Raw genomic sequence first — 16,421 nt, 5'->3', positions numbered from 1 at the left:
GGATCAATCGAATAACGGGTCGTATCAGTGTCGAATGAGTCAAACCTAGGATGGAAATCTAGATTAGAACGACTCCTAACTTGGTTATTTAGTGGGTTTTGGACTTGGAAAATGACTGGAACGAAAACACACGGTTTAGGGTTAAGGGAATGAGTAATCTCACTAAGAAGGTGTTGGTGCATAATCCCGAGTTCTATCATGTAATAAGTTCTATTTGTATTGTGTTTACTATTTCAGTCGTGTAAGGATTTCGTCATTGATACATTGTGATTGATTTGATTAATGCAATGACGTAAAATGGTTCGAGGTGTTTGGTTGGCAGCTCAGACCATCGACCGATGGTAGAGACCATCGGTCGAGGGACTATCACCATCGGCCGTAGGTCAGAGACCACCGGCCGATGGTCGCTGTGACTATATATAAATACGGGTATTGGGTTACATTGTCAGGTTACACACCCTACACCCTCTAGCCGTCGTACTTCGCTGTTACCATTGTCCCAGACCATACCTTAACCGAATACAATCATCTAGGTGTCGATTCTATCAATATTTCATTGGTTAGATTGATCCCGAAGTGAACAACGTATTCGATTCATCCTAGTTTAGTGTTTTCTGCCTCTACTCTAGGTATAACATTTAATCTAAGGTCCTAGATCGTCTAAAAAGTGGTATCAGAGCGTAGGCTTGTTGATATAAATGTTTTTGAGTCGAAATCATCGTTTAAGTTTTAGGGTTTTTGGTCAAAACGGGTTTTTGATTAAAAGTTGATATTTTTACGTTTAAATCTTGTGTTTTTGTATTTATTTTTGTTACTGGGTGAGTTTCTTAGGTTTCTAACGGTTTGGTTTGTGTTTAGAACGTCAAAATCGATCGAAATTGAAGTTTTTAGCAAAAACCCTAGTTTTTCCTGCCCAGTATTCGTAAGAACTACCCTCGGCCGATCGTCTTTGACTATCGTCCGTTCGTCCCGACCCTCGACCGTTCGTCATTTAGTGACCCAAACTTTTCCATGTTTATATATATTAATTGAGATTGATATTTACATGACAAAATGTTTCCAACGTGTTAAGCAATCAAACTTGTTAAGACTTGATTAATTGAAATAGGTTTCATATAGACAATTGATCACCCAAGTTGACCGGTGATTCACGAACGTTAAAACTTGTAAAAACTATACGATGACATATATATGGTTATATATATAGTTAACATGATTTTATTATATATAAGTATCTCATTAGGTATTTTAACAATGAGTTATATACATAAAAATGAGACTATTAAATTAAGAAACTCGAAAACGATATATATAACGATTATCGGTATAACAACATCTTACTTGTAGTGACCTAAACTTTTCCATGTTTATATATATTAAATGAAATTGATATTTACATGATTAAGTATTTCCAACATGTTAAGCAATCAAACTTATTAAGACTTGATTAATTGGAATGGGTTTCATATAGACAAATGACCACCCAAGTTGACCGATGATTCACGAACGATAAAACTTGTAAAAACTATACGATGACATATATATGGTTATATATATAGTTAACATGATTTTATTATAAGTATGTATCTCATTAGGTATTTTAACAATGAGTTATATACATAAAAAATGAGACTATTAAATTAAGAAACTCGAAAACGATATATATAACGATTATCGTTATAACGTCTTACTAGGTACATATGAATCATATTAAGATATTGATACACTTGGTTAATTATGTTAAATGATAAGTAAATATATCATTAAGTGTATTAACAATAAACTACATATGTAAAAATAAGACTACTAACTTAATGATTTTGAAACGAGACATATATGTAACGATTATTGTTGTAACGACATTTAATGTATATAGATCATATTAAGAGATATTCGTACATCATAATATCATGATAATATAATAATTTAAAATCTCAATTGATATTATAAACATTGGGTTAACAACATTTAACAAGATCGTTAACCTAAAGGTTTCAAAACAACATTTACATGTAACGACTAACGATGACTTAACGACTCAGTTAAAATGTATATACATGTAGTGTTTTAATATGTATTCATACACTTTTGAAAGACTTCAAGACACTTATCAAAATACTTCTACTTAACAAAAATGCTTACAATTACATCCTCGTTCAGTTTCATCAACAAATCTACTCATATGCACCCGTATTCGTACTCGTACAATACACAGCTTTTAGATGTATGTACTATTGGTATATACACTCCAATGATCAGCTCTTAGCAGCCCATGTGAGTCACCTAACATATGTGGGAACCATCATTTGGCAACTAGCATGAAATATCTCATAAAATTACAAAAATATGAGTAATCATTCATGACTTATTTACATGAAAACAAAATTACATATCCTTTACATCTAATCCATACACCAACGACCAAAAACACCTACAAACACTTTCATTCTTCAATTTTCTTCATCTAATTGATCTCTCTCAAGTTCTATCTTCAAGTTCTAAGTGTTCTTCATAAATTCCAAAAGTTCTAGTTTCATAAAATCAAGAATACTTCCAAGATTGCAAGTTTACTTCCAAGTTTTCTAAATCCATTCCAAGTAATCATCCAAGATCAAGAAACCTTTGTTACTTACAGTAGGTTATCTTTCTAATACAAGGTAATAATCATATTTAAACTTTAATTCAATTTCCATTTTTATCATTTCTAGTAGGTTTATCCAAGGAACTTGAGGTAGTAATGATGTTCATAACATCATTCGATTCATACATAAAAAGCTGTCTTATTCAACGTTATAAACTTGTAATCACTAGAACATAGTTTAGTTAATTCTAAACTTGTTCGCAAATAAAGTTAATCCTTCTAACTAGACTTTTAAAATCAACTAAAGACATGTTCTATATCTATATGATATGCTAACTTAATGATTTAAAACCCGGAAACACGATAAACACCATAAAACTGGATATACGCCGTCGTAGTAAAACCGGGGGCTGTTTTGGTTAGGATAATTAAAAGCTAAGAAGAACTTTGATTTAAAAGCTATACTTCTGGAAAAATTATTTTTCTTATGAACATGAAACTATATCCAAAAATCATGGTTAAACTCAAAGTGAAAGTATGTTTTTCAAAATGGTCATCAAGATGTCGTTCTTTCGACGAAAATGACTACCTCTTTCAAAAACGACTTGTAACTTGTATTTCCGACTATAAACTTATACTTTTTCTATTTAGATTCATAAATTTAAGTTCAATACGAAACCATGGCCACTGGAATCACTCAAAACGGATTAGAAACGAAGAAATGGCGAGTAAAACAAGATTGATAAAAACTACTCATTTTACCTACGTGAAAGTTAGTAATAAATCTATTCCAACCATAACCTAATCAACTTATATTGTATATTATGTAATCTTGAGATACCATAGACACGTATACAATGTTTCGACCTATCATGTCGACCCATCTATATATATATTGCGGAACAACCATAGACACTCAATATGTGAATGTTGGAGTTAGCTATACAGGGTTGAGGTTGATTCCAAAATATATATATAGTTTGAGTTGTGATCAATACTGAGATATGTATACACTGGGTGGTGGATTGATTCAAGATAATATATATCGATTTATTTTCTGTACATCTAACTGTGGACAACTAGTTGTAGGTTAATAACGAGGACAACTGACTTAATAAACTTAAAACATCAAAATGTATTAAAAGTGTTGTAAATATATTTTGAACATATTTTGATATATATGTACATATTTGTTATAGGTTCGTGAATCGACCAGTGGCCAAGTCTTACTTCCCGATGAAGTAAAAAAAACTGTGAAAGTGAGTTATAGTCCCACTTTTAAAATCTAATATTTTTGGGATGAGAATACATGCAGGTTTTATAAATGATTTACAAAATAGACACAAGTACGTGAAACTACATTCTATGGTTGAATTATCGAAATCGAATATGCCCCTTTTTATTAAGTCTGGTAATCTAAGAATTAGGGAACAGACACCCTAATTGACGCGAATCCTAAAGATAGATCTATCGGGCCCAACAAGCCCCATCCAAAGTACCGGATGCTTTAGTACTTCGAAATTTATATCATGTCCGAAGGAGGATCCCGGAATGATGGGGATATTCTTATATGCATATTGTTAATGTCGGTTACCAGGTGTTCACCATATGAATGATTTTTATCTCTATGTATGGGATGTATATTGAAATATGAAATCTTGTGGTCTATGATATATATAGGTTAAACCTATAACTCACCAACATTTTTGTTGACGTTTAAAGCATGTTTATTCTCACGTGAATACTAAGAAGCTTCCGCTGTTGCATACTAAAATAAGGACAAGATTTGGAGTCCATGTTTGTATGATATTGTGTAAAAACTGCATTCAAGAAACTGATTTCGATGTAACATATTTGTATTGTAAACCATTATGTAATGGTCGTGTGTAAACAGGATATTATAGATTATCATTATTTGATAATCTACGTAAAGCTTTTTAAACCTTTATCTATGAAATAAAGGTTATGGTTTGTTTTAAAAATGAATGCAGTCTTTGAAAAAAACGTCTCATATAGAGGTCAAAACCTCGTAACGAAATCAATTAATATGGAACGTTTTTAATCAATAAGAACGGGACATTTCATTACTAGGTACATATGAATCATATTAAGATATTGATACACTTAGTTAATTATGTTAAATGATAAGTAAATATATCACTAAGTGTATTAACAATGAACTACATATGAAAAAATAAGACTACTAACTTAATGATTTCGAAACGAGACATATATGTAACGATTATCTTTGTAACGACATTTAACTGTATATATATCATACTAAGATATATTATATATCATAATATCATGATAATGTAACAATTTAACATCTCATTTGATATAATAAACAATGGGTTAACAACATTTAACAAGATCGTTAACCTAAAGGTTTCAAAACAACATTTACATGTAACGACTAACGATGACTTAACGACTCAGTTAAAATGTATATACATGTAGTGTTTTAATATGTATTCATACACTTTTGAAAGACTTCAAGTCACTTATCGAAATACTTCTACTTAGCAAAAATGCTTACAATTACATCCTCGTTCAGTTTCATCAACAATTCTACTCGTATGCACCCGTATTCGTACTCGTACAATACACAGCTTTTAGATGTATGTACTATTGGTATATACACTCTAATGATCAGCTCTTAGCAGCCCATGTGAGTCACCTAACACATGTGGGAACCATCATTTGGCAACTAGCATGAAATATCTCATAAAATTACAAAAATATGAGTAATCATTCATGACTTATTTACATGAAAACAAAATTACATATCCTTTATATCTAATCCATATACCAACGACCAAAAACACCTACAAACACTTTTATTCTTAAATTTTCTTCATCTAACTGATCTCTCTCAAGTTCCATCTTCAAGTTCTAAGCGTTCTTCATAAAATCCATAAGTATAGTTTCATAAAAATCAAGAATACTTCCAAGTTTGCAAGTCTACTTCCAAGCTTTCTAATCTATTCCAAGTAATAATCTAAGATCAAGGAACCTTTGTTATTTACAGTAGGTTATCTTTCTAATTCAAGGTAATATTCATATTCAAACTTTGATTCAATTTCTATAACTATAACAATCTTATTTCGAGTGAAAATCTTACTTGAACTGTTTTCGTGTCATGATTCTGCTTCAAGAACTTTCAAGCCATCCAAGGATCATTTGAAGCTAGATCCATTTTTCTCATTTCCAGTAGTTTTATCCATAAAACTTGAGGTAGTAATGATGTTCATAACACCATTCGATTCATACATTTAAAGCTATCTTATTCGAAGGTTTAAACTTGTAATCACTAGAACATAGTTTAGTTAATTCTAAACTTGTTCGCAAACAAAAGTTAATCCTTCTAACTTGACTTTTAAAATCAACTAAACACATGTTCTATATTTATATGATATGCTAACTTAATGATTTAAAACCTGGAAACACGATGAACACCATAAAATCGGATATACGCCGTCGTAGTGAAACCGGGGGCTGTTTTGGTTTGGATAATTAAAAACTATGATAAACTTTGATTTAAAAGTTGTTATTCTGGAAAAATGATTTTTCATATGAACATGAAAATATATCCAAAAATCAAGGTTAAACTCAAAGTGGAAGTATGTTTTCTAAAATGGTCATCTAGACGTCGTTCTTTCGACTGAAATGACTACCTTTACAAAAATGACTTGTAACTTATATTTCTGACTATAAACCTATACTTTTTCTGTTTATATTCATAAAATAGATTTCAATATGAAACCATAGAAATTTGATTCACTCAAAACGGATTTAAAATGAAGAAGTTATGGGTAAAACAAGATTGGATATTTTTGATCTTTTTAGCTACGGGAAATGTTTAACAAATCTATACAAATCATATCCTAGCTAACTTATATTGTATTATACATGTATTCTAATATATTATGTAATCTTGGGATACCATAGACACGTATGCAAATGTTTTGACATATCATATCGACCCATGTATATATATTATTTGGAACAACCATAGACACTCTATATGCAGTAATGTTGGAGTTAGCTATACAGGGTTGATGTTGATTCCAAAAATATATATACTTTGATTTGTGATCTAGCCTGAGACGTGTATACACTGGGTCGTGGATTAATTCAAGATAATATATATCGATTTATTTCTGTACATCTAACTTTGGACAACTAGTTGTAGGTTACTAACGAGGATAGCTGACTTAATACACTCAAATCTTTAAAACATAATAAAAATGGTTGTAATTATATTTTGATCATACTTTGATATATATGTACATATTTGTATAGGTTCGTGAATCGATCCATGGCCAAGTCTTATTTTCGAGGAAGGAAATATCTGTGAAAGTGAGTTATAGTCCCACTTTTAAAATCTAATATTTTTGGGATGAGAATACATGCAGGTTTTATAAATGATTTACAAAATAGACACAAGTACGTGAAATTACATTCTATGGTTGAATTATCGAAATCGAATATGCCCCTTTTTATTAAGTCTGGTAATCTAAGAATTAGGGAACAGACACCCTAATTGACGCGAATCCTAAAGATAGATCTATTGGGCCTAACAAACCCCATCCAAAGTACCGGATGCTTCAGTACTTCGAAATTTATATCATATCCGAAGGGTGTCCCGGAATGATGGAGATATTCTTATATATGCATCTTGTTAATGTCGGTTACCAGGTGTTCACCATATGAATGATTTTTATCTCTATGTATGGGATGTGTATTGAAATATGAAATCTTGTGGTCTATTGTTACGATTTGATATATATATAGGTTAAACCTATAACTCACCAACATTTTTGTTGACGTTTAAAGCATGTTTATTCTAAGGTGAATACTAAGAGCTTCCGCTGTTGCATATTAAAATAAGGACAAGATTTGGAGTCCATGTTTGTATGATATTGTGTAAAAACTGCATTCAAGAAGCATATGTCGATGTAATATATTTCTATTGTAAACCATTATGTAATGGTCGTGTGTAAACAGTATATTTTAGATTATCATTATTTGATAATCTACGTAATGGTTTTAAAACCTTTATTGATAAAATAAAGGTTATGGTTGTTTTAAAAATGAATGCAGTCTTTGAAAAACGTCTCATATAGAGGTCAAAACCTCGCAACGAAATCAATTAATATGGAACTTTTATAATCAATATGAACGGGACATTTCAGTTGGTATCCGAGCGTTGATCTTAGAGAACTAGAAAATTTGCATTAGTGTGTCTTATCAAGTTTGTTAGGATGCATTAGTGAGTCTGGACTTCGACCGTGTTTTCTTTAAAAATGATTGCTTAACATTTTTGTTGGAAACTATATATTATTAACATGTAAATATTATGTGATATATTAATCTCTTAACATGTTTGATATTGTGTGATAGAGGTCTACCTCTAGCACAAATCCCATTGACTCACCTAATAATAACGAAGAGTCGAATATATATTGGCAAGATTCACAAGTTCCCGAAGAACCGGAAGAAGAGGAAACGGAACCGGAAGAAGAGGAACCGGAAGAAGAGAAACCAGAAGAAGAGGAACTGGAAGAAGAAGAGGTTCCGGAGGGGGGAATAGTAGGAACCACAGAAAACCAGTCAAATAAAAGAAAATCCTCAACCAATGGACCAAAGTTAATAATGGTCAATGGTGTTTCCGCTAAGGAAGCAAAATATTGGGAAAATTACCAATTTTCTAATTAATCAGATCCTGATGAGGATTCCGATGATGTTATAGAAATTACCCCGACCCAATTTAATGAGGCAAAAGAAAATAATAAGGGAAAAGGCATCAAAATAGAGAAATCTGATTCTGACCCCGATGAACTTTATATGTACCGTCAACACCCGTATTTTCAATATCGTGACAATAACCCGGGAACCTCTAAACCACCAAGTTTTTCTAAACCAATGTGGAAAACGATGACTCGTATTAGAGGAACATCATATATCCCTAGAAGATTAGGAAAAAGAACCAAGTCCGAAGAAGAAGAAACCAGTGATTCAGATTAGAGGGGTGTGAGCATGTTGTGTAATAAATGTATTGTAGTGTGCTTGTACTTTTAGGTTCTATGTAAAAATTGATTGTATTGTTTGTTATTTAGAATCTAATCATTGTCTATTTTACAGTATAAAAACAAAATGGACGTTAAGTGTAATGACCCAGGTTTTTCCAACGTTCATTTATTAATAATTATTATTATTAATACGTGTGATTAAACGAATGTATGTTATTACATTTACATGTTGCCATGATTGCCCGTACTTGACTTTAATTGCCCGAAACGTCTTTGTGACACACGAAACTTTCACGAATAATATTTTTAGATATTATTTGCATTCATGATTAAGTTTTATTAATCATTTTAATTAACTATGGTTATTAGTTAGTTACTTGGGCTTTAATTGGTTTAACTTGTGAATTAATGAAACTTAGGCTTGTTTAATGTTAATGGACTCATGAATATGGGCTTATAAACCCACCCTACACCTTGTTGGATTAACTAGCCCATTTATACTACATGTAAGTATCATCATTAAGTGTAACTAGTTAGTTTAAGGTGATTGGAATCTAGTTATACATCTTCCCCATGAACTAACCCCTAATAACCAACTTTGTAAGACTTTACATGCAAGTGACCAAGGAATAAATCCCTCCCCCCTTGGAGCCAAAAGCCATTGGCCTTTAGGCCTTTTGATGGGGTTTTGGTTTCAATTTTTCATTACTTGTTTACTCACATTCTCTCATTCTCAAAAACACTCTCAAACTTGCAACTTTCTTTCTCACTTTTTCTCTCTTTTCTCTAGTTCTTGTAAGTAAACTTGAAGCTTTTTCTTCCTTTCTTTTTCTTTGTAAAACCGTGACCTTACACCTTAAATCATCATCATCTTTGTTCTTTGTTGTTAATTGTTTGTAGTTGTTAGTTGTTGTTACTTTGTTACTTGTTATTATTTACTTACTAGTTTCCAAGAATCAAACTCTTTAGTTTCATTCTTCATAATTTCTTGAATTTTCAAGAACACAAGAACATAAACTTACTAGTTTATGATTCTACATTTATTGTTTCAAAAGTTTGTAAGTTCATAGTTGTTAAACTCATACTTGTAATTCATGTTAGTAAACTTTAAAGTTTACTTTCTTAAAGATCAAACTTTGGTTTGAATCTTTAAAGTATGAATAACCATGACCTATTAACTTGTTTATTTAGTTTGTTACTTCATATTATACACTTTAATTTCATGTTTGTTGGTTATTATTGGTCAAGTGTTACTAGTTAACCTTGATCTCATTTCTCTTGAACTAAAAGTTAACTTTACTAGTTCAAGAACATGTAAATGAAACTTTTTAATTATAACTTGGTACACTTATGTTAGATCTAGACTTTTGAGTCTTGGATCTTCAAGATCAAACTAAGAACTATGTTCTACAACTCAAGATCTTGATTTCATAAGTTTACTTTCAAGTTTGTAACTTATTATTAGTTTTAAAGTTCATGTATGTGTTAGATCTAAGACTTTGATGTAACCTTGGTTCATCAAACTTCATACAACTCTTAAGTGAGTTGTGCTACATGTCTTAGACCTACACTTGTGTCATAATAGTCAAAACTTGGTTAATATTACTTTTACATTTCATGTATGTGTTGAATCTAAGACTTTGATGCAACTTTGGTTCATCAAAACACTTGCAACACTTAAGTGAGTTGTGCTTCATGTCTTAGACTTACACTTGGGTTATGATGGTCAAACCTTGGTGAAAGTGATGCAAACACATCAACGAGTTATACACTTGAAGCTATATGCATCAAGGATGAGAACCATGATAAGCATCGAGCACCAAGAACCACCGGAACCTACTAACCCTACAGTTTTTCTGTTTCTGGGTCTGATAAGTAAGACCTGGGCTGTTTTAATGTTTATTTTCAGATAGCTCTGTTCGATTAGATAACTTTTCATATAGGACTCATCTTAATCCGAGTTACGGTTTAGGATTTATGGCCCTCCGATCGTCACTATGTCCATTTAACGTTGTGCAGAAAATTCTGACCTACTCGCACTTAGACCGTCGCCACGGTCAAACAAAGACGAGTTTGCTTCTGGGATTTTTACCACACTTAAAGGACTCATATATGGAGCCATTACCACTGTTCTCACCTTATTTCAGTAAGGGTAGAGGCCGTGGTGACTGACTGAAATCAGACTTTGTTTTAAACTACTTTCATAAACGAAACTTACTTTACGCCTTTTGTTTGATGATGAATGCTGATGAATGATGATGAATGATGATGTGACACCGCTAAAATTATTAATTTTTTTTAAACGTATGTGGCGGAAGCATTATATTATTTAAATAAGATATCAACATTTGTACAAACCGATGTCACGTGTCATTACAACAAATTCCATACGTAACTGGAAAAGACGTAAATACATTAAGTTTTCAAAAGAACATAGTTCAAACTATAAAAGACCACATCAGAGTTAACCCTGTCAAACATAACATCACCATGCCCGTCTTCTCCCAAAAAGCACTATCTACAAAAGCTATCAACCTGCAGGGAGGAGATGGAGGGGAATTAGCACGAAGCTAAGTGAGTACTACTAACTACAGGCCATAGCATACAGAAGTGTTATACTAATCATGTCACTTAGTCTAACACACAAACATCACCCAAGTGCCGTCTACAGAGACTCTGGCAGCTCGGCCAAACCATTAACCACCAACTGATCGGACTGGGGCTTACCAGAAGTTCCTCCACCACCGTATGTATATACATAATCCACACGCGACGGACGCGTCATTCACATATATATACACCACGGTTGTCTAGGCCACTACATGAGGAACCCAACCCGCAGGTTGATCTCTCCTACAGAGGCCAGCACACAATAGGGACGCACTGGGCTCCAACAGACAAGCATCAACCAACATGCAGTCATCACAATGTACTAACTATCTACAACAATAAGTATATCTAACAAGAATGACAGTCATAATATAACATGCTACTATATACTATATTCTCCAGTTAGTCCCACTCACCAAATACCAGCAAACGAGAAGGTGTTCAGCTATCTAATCACGGAACCTTCTCTTTCTCCTTTTCTCCTGAGAAATACATATACACGAGTTAGTTTATGTCCATAAATACCAAATAACACAATACAGAAAATTTTGTCAGAAAACTATCCGCTAAAAATTTTCTGCTTAACACTTGTGCACTTTCAAAATTTACATCCTAAACACCAAAATACAAACGGGCAGCATAACGGCTAAAAATCAACACTTAGGTAAAATATTCTGCCCTGGACACTCAGTCGGTCGACTGACTCTTACAGTCGGTCGACTGTCGACACAACCGGTCAACTGACCTTCCCAGTCAGTCGATTCATTTGGTATTACATCACTCGGCCGAAGGTAAATCTCAGTCGGTCAGTTCACTCAACAGTCGGTCGGTTGTCTTCGTCAATAGGTCGGTTCAACCCTCAGTCGGTCGACTGTCGACCGACAGTCGGCCGAGTGTGCTCATCTTCATCAGAAACTGAACAAAGGCTGAGGACTTCACGATGAAATCCTCAAATCTCGATATAGAGCTCGTTTTAAACACCAAAATCTACCACAACTTGTTCACTACTTGTTATAGACTCAAAACCCACAACAATTTGACCATAACAACACTTAAATCACTTGTTTTGACACAAATTCAAGCTTTTTACAAAACTAACACAAAACCTTAAATTTTTCAAAGATTAGAGCATGGAAGCTTGTGATTCTTACCTTAAAAGAATCAGTAAATCACAAGGAATACAAAGATATGAACAATTTGAGCTCTAGCTAAAGATTAAGAATTAGGGTTTGATTGTAGGTGGAAGGGAAGGTACGGGAGTGTTTGGGAAGAAGGGTCTAGAAATGGAAAGAAAGAACACAGACTGGTCACTTAATTGTGGATAATTCCCACACTGTGTGACACACGGGTATTTATCAGTTATCTGATATCTTTCGTACATCATTTGGAGACCCAAACGACGTCCAAATTAAATAAACAAACCTGTTCTGTGACCCTTGTCACAAACTGGTCCTAACCACATCATTAAATAATAATAAATATTAAATAGAAATAAAAGCATATAATAACGCAATACAAACTTAAGGGCAAAATTGTAATCTTACAACTAGGCCCGATTGAGGATGTTACAAATCTACCCCCCTTAAGAAGATTCTGTCCTCGGAATCTGGTCAAGGTCAAACAAATGGGGATAGCGCGCTCTCATTAACTCCTCGGTTTCCCACGTCAAGTTAGAACCTAAACTGTGCTGCCATTCCACTAACACCATAGGAATCTGTTTCTTTCTTAGCTTTGTAACTTTCTTGTCCACTATTCTAACCGGCTCTTCTACTAACTTCTTAGTTAAATCAACTTTCAAATCCTTCAATGGAAGAATCTGACTTTCATCGTCTACTTTACACTTTCTTAAATAACAAACATTGAACGTGTTGTGTATTTCTGCTAACTCTGATGGAAGATCTAAAACAACAGTCTGATCATTCAAAATTTCTTTGATCGGAAATGGTCCAATAAATCTCGGTGCTAGTTTACCACGCTTACCAAATCTGATCACCCCTTTCCACGGCGAAACTTTCAAATATACACGATCACCTACATTAAATATCACAGGACGTCTGCGCGGATCAGCATACATCTTTTGTCTATCTCTAGATGCTTTTAACTTTTCACGTGCAATTTCGACCTTTTCTGCGGTTATCTGAACAATTTCGGGACCTGCAAATTGTTTCTCACCTGCTTCTAATCAACATGTCGGAGTTCTGCATTTTCGACCATAGAACATTTCATACGGTGGCATTCCGATACTCGAATGATATGAATTGTTGTAAGCAAACTCTATCAATGGAAGATGTGAATCCCAAGAACCACCATATTCTAAGACACACGCTCTCAACATGTCTTCTAATGTCTGAATCGTCCGTTCACTCTGACCGTCTGTCTGTGGATGATATGCTGTACTTAGATTCACCCGTGTGCCCAAATTCTGTTGTAAACTGTTCCAGAAGTTCGATACAAACCTAGTATCTCTATCGGAAACTATTGACAACGGTATACCATGTCGACTAACGATCTCTTTCAAGTACAATTCTGCCAAATCACTTAACGAAGCTGTTTCACGAGTAGCTAAAAAGTGAGCACTCTTTGTTAAATGATCCACAATCACCCAGATCATGTCATGTCCTTTCTGGGTTCGGGGTAACTTGGTTACAAAATCCATCGTTATATGATCCCATTTCCACTGAGAAATTTTTAACTGTCGTAGAGATCCGTATGGTTTCTGATGTTCTGCCTTAACTTGGCAACAAATATGACATTTCTCAACGAAACCTGCAATATCTGTCTTCATTGTCGGCCACCAATACAATGTTTTCAAGTCTCTATACATCTTAGTAATACCTGGATGCACTGATAATCTCGATTTATGCGCTTCAGTAAGGATTAAATCCCTCAAATCTCCAAGCATAGGCACCCAAATTCGATCTTTATAGGTCTTTAATCCTCTAGAATCATTGCATAGATCAAATTTTCTTTTGGTCATTTGTTCAGTCTTTAGGTTTTCGTCATTCAAAGCTACTAACTGTATGGTTTTCAATCGATCAATCAAGTCTGAAACTATCTCAATTCTCATAAATTTGGCATTTTCGACTGTTTTCTTACGACTCAGAGCATCTGCGACCACATTTGCTTTACCCGGATGGTACTTAATCTCACAATCGTAGTCTTTAATCAGTTCTAAACATAGACGTTGACGCATATTTAATTCTTTCTGTGAAAAGATATATTAAAGACTCTTATGATCTGTATAGATTTCACAATGTGTACCATACAAATAATGTCTCCAAAGCTTCAAAGCAAACACAACTGCAGTTAACTCTAAATCGTGAGTAGGGTAGTTTCGTTCATGATTCTTCAACTGTCGTGAAGCATACGCTATAACTTTATTTCTCTGCATCAAAACGCAACCCAGACCTGCACATGACGCATCGCAGTAGACCATAAAATCTTCTGTTCCCTCTGGTAAAGCTAAAACCGGCGCTTGACATAACAACTGTTTGAGAGTCTGAAAAGCCTTTTCTTGTTCATTAGTCCATCGAAAGGCTACATCTTTTCTAGTTAACTTATTCAACGGACCTGCTATTTTAGAGAAGTCTTTGATAAATCGGCGGTAATAACCTGCTAAACCCAGAAAACTCTTAATTTCTGTTGGCATTTTCGGTGAGTTCCAATTCATTACGGCCTCTATCTTAGACTGATCTACTTTAATACCCTGTTCACAAATCACATGACCCAGAAACTGTACTTCTCGCAACCAAAATTCACATTTGGAAAACTTAGCGTACAAATGTTCCTGTTTCAGAAGTTCTAATACCAATCTCAAATGTGTAGCATGATCTTTCTCGGTTTTCGAATATATTAAGATATCATCTATGAAGACAATCACAAACTTGTCAAGATACTGCCGACACACCCTGTTCATTAAATCCATAAACACTGCTGGCGCATTTGTTAACCCAAATGGCATAACTAAAAATTCATAATGACCATATCTAGTTCTGAACGCTGTTTTTGGTATATCGTTCTCTGCAACACGTACTTGATGATACCCTGAACGTAAATCAATCTTTGAAAAGTAAGAAGCACCCTGTAACTGATCGAATAAATCATCTATTCTCGGTAAGGGATACTTATTCTTTATTGTTCTCTTATTCAAATCACGGTAATCTATACACATACGAAGCGACCCATCTTTCTTTTTCACAAACAACACAGGAGCACCCCATGGTGAAGAACTTGGTCGAATAAACCCCTTATCTAACAATTCCTGAATCTGAGACATCATTTCTCGGATTTCTGATGGAGCTAATCTGTAAGGAGCTTTTGCAACTGGCGTAGTACCGGGAAACAAATCAATACTATACTCTACTTCACGTACTAGAGGTAACCCTGGTAAATCATCTGGAAATACTTCGGGAAATTCTGACACAATGGGAATATCAGTCACCTGCTTCTTCTCTTTCTTAACATCAATCACGTAGGCTAAGAATGAATCACACCCTTTCGTTATTGCTTTCTGAGCTTTCATTAGGGAAACCATAGGAAAGTTAAATCCACTGCGCTCTCCCCTAGCTATCACTCGGGATCCGTTGGCCAAACGGAAAGAAATCATCTTCTTATCACACTTAATATTAGCCCTATTACTTCTTAACCAATTCATGCCTATGACTACATCAAAGCTAGGTATAGGCATCAACAAATAGGTTAAAGGAAAAGAATGGCCGTCAATTTCGATGGTAATTCCAGACACAGATGATGTGCATGGAACAATTTTACCATCAGCTACTTCTATTCCCAAAGGCTCATCTAATATCCTAACAGGCAACTTCAACTTATCACAGAAGCCTAAGGACATAAAAGATCGATTCGCTCCAGAATCAAATAACACACGAGCTGGCAAGGAATTAACCAAGAACATACCGGTAATGATGTCATCGGTAGTGGTTGCAGCGTCTACTGTCATCTGGAACGCCCTTGCCTCTGCTGTTGAAGGATTCTTTCTCTTCTGCCCGGCGGTAGAAGCAGAAGATCCCCCAGAAGTTGCTGACCTCGCCCCTGACCCTGCCCCAGAACCGGCTCTCGATGCAGATGGACAATTCGCTGATCTATGACCTACCTGATGACAAGTCCAACACACATCGGACTTAAAGGAACAAGTTGTTGTTTCATGACCTAGTACTCCACATCTCAAGCATCTTCGG

At 34.3% G+C, this 16,421-nt stretch overlaps 1 pseudogene; it reads right to left on the bottom strand.

Moving 5' to 3' along the window:
* LOC139888368 (PGR5-like protein 1A, chloroplastic) overlaps positions 1 to 16,421 on the bottom strand; it is a 137,976-nt pseudogene that overhangs the window by 41,759 nt on the left and 79,796 nt on the right.

Source organism: Rutidosis leptorrhynchoides, chromosome 2 (assembly GCF_046630445.1).
Source record: "Rutidosis leptorrhynchoides isolate AG116_Rl617_1_P2 chromosome 2, CSIRO_AGI_Rlap_v1, whole genome shotgun sequence".
Taxonomy (NCBI): domain Eukaryota; kingdom Viridiplantae; phylum Streptophyta; class Magnoliopsida; order Asterales; family Asteraceae; genus Rutidosis; species Rutidosis leptorrhynchoides.
The sequence above is the reverse complement of the archived record's forward strand: the minus strand, read 5'-3'. Positions and strand labels throughout refer to the sequence as shown.